We start from the raw sequence: 2,151 nt of genomic DNA on the forward strand, positions 1-2,151 counted from the left end.
AAACCAGTGCAAATAGCATCAGAATTTAATAATTAGCGCTGTAGCATCAGCTTATATTACAGACAACCCTCATTTTTTTGCCTGATAATTTGTGACAACCCCTAAGCTTAGTTTCTCAACAGCTGCTCAGAGAACACTGAGCATGTGAGTGTCCCAGACACTTTCCAAGATGGTGACCCCCTGTGACAAGTTTGAAGTCCTGGATCATTGCTGCTATTGACAAGCTGAAAATGTAGGCAGGTGCAATAACTTCAGTATATAAAATATGGCATTTTTTGCCATATTTATTTTTTAGGGTTTGGTTCTCCTTTAAAAGCTATAATAACAGCAATGGTGCACTGTGCGAATCACAGCATTTAACTACCCAAGTGATTTCCAACCGGGTTCGTAGTAGGGTTGCCACCTTTTCTGGAAAAAAAATACCGGCCTTCCTATATATTTATCTTTTTTCCCTATTAATAACATTGGGATCAACCATCATTTTTACCAGCCAGGTCAGTAAAATACTGGCCAGGTGGCAACCCTAGTTGGTGGGTGGCTGGCAAAATAATCCGAATTGCTCCACCATTGCCTTGAAGGGTAAGCACCTAGATAGACAGTGCTAGTCCAAACAGAGAGCCTAAACATGGGCACAATTGCTGAGCCCTGTACCGTCCCCAACCTGCCCTCATTGCAGACCATGAATCAGGCCATAACATTTTTTCAGCCCCCCCCTCTGTCATAGGCCCTATTTGATCCCCTCCTGTTGCACATGTTCAATGGCTTAAGGCCCCCATACACGGGCCGGTAAAAGCTGCTGACAGACAGAGTCGGCATCTTATTGGCCCTTGCATGGGGCCATCCGACGGGCTTCCGCGATCGATATCGCTATATCTCGATCGGGCAGGTTATACAATCCCTTTGGATTGTGGCCGCATCTGTGCGTCTACGCGGTCCCATGATCCAACCGCCCGTATCGGATACATTATGATCCGATTGTTGGGGCCTAGGGCCCACGATCGGATCAGCCCGATATCGCCCACTGCAATGTGGGCATATCGTGGAGAGATCCTCTCATTTGGCGATCTCTACGTTTATGGCCACCTTAAGAGTTGTAAGGGCAAGGCCAGACGTGGCGTTTTTACGTTGCGTATTTATAAACTACACTACCACTGAAATTAATGGAAAACGCACTATGGCAATTCACACAGAGCGATTGTAAGCTGAAATCCACCACAGGACGCCAGTATTAGCGTTTTTTAGCAGAAACGCCAATACGTCGAGAAACTACCAAATCAATAGACTCTATGGGATCTGCACATTTGAAACCACACTTTGTGTAAATGCGCAGCATATTTTAAATATGGCGTCCAAATTCTCAATGAGAACAATGAGAAGTGCATGTTGGGAAAAGAATCCTATGTGCTGAAAAATGCCTGAAAAACGCATGTTGACGGTCGCATGTGGTTTCAGTGGCGTATCAACGCCTGGCTGTTCTTTTTTAAAAACGCAACGTAAAAACGCCACGTCTGGCCTTGCCCTAACTGCAGTTGAACGCAGTATCTGTCTGGCTGTTTATATTCTCTGCACTGCTGGTTCTGTCCTCTAAAAACAATGCAGGAGAAGCCAGGCCCGGACTGTCAATCTGAGGATTCTGGCAAATGCTGTAAGATGCCATAGACTCACTTTTTTTTGGGCCTGGGGGACTGTTTGGGCCCCTGTGTACTTGAAATGCCAGGACCTGGCAGAAGCAGGCTGATTCCCTGACCCGGAGGACTTTTGCTACATTGTTTCAAGAGTCAGAACCAGAATTATATTTACAAATAAAGTTGCCACCTGGCCGGTAAAAATGATGGTTGATGCCATTGTTATCAATAGGGAAAAAAGATAAATATATAGGAAGGCCGGTATTTTTTTCCAGAAATGGTGGCAACCCTATTTACAAACCATGAGTGGAAAATGTGTAGTGAATTTATGTGGAAAGTCAGGGTGTAACTATCTTTGCCTGTAAATTAAATCAGTGCACATGCCATTGCGCTCCTAATTTTTCACATGAAAAGCTGAGACACTATGAGCTCTATAGGAATCTATATGTGTGTGTGGTGCCATCATGCCGCCCCTCCCCCTACAGAGAGCTGCCAGTCTGTCATTATTTACATTGCTGCACAGCCA

Source organism: Xenopus laevis, chromosome 1L (genome assembly GCF_017654675.1).
Source record: "Xenopus laevis strain J_2021 chromosome 1L, Xenopus_laevis_v10.1, whole genome shotgun sequence".
Lineage (NCBI taxonomy): Eukaryota > Metazoa > Chordata > Amphibia > Anura > Pipidae > Xenopus > Xenopus laevis.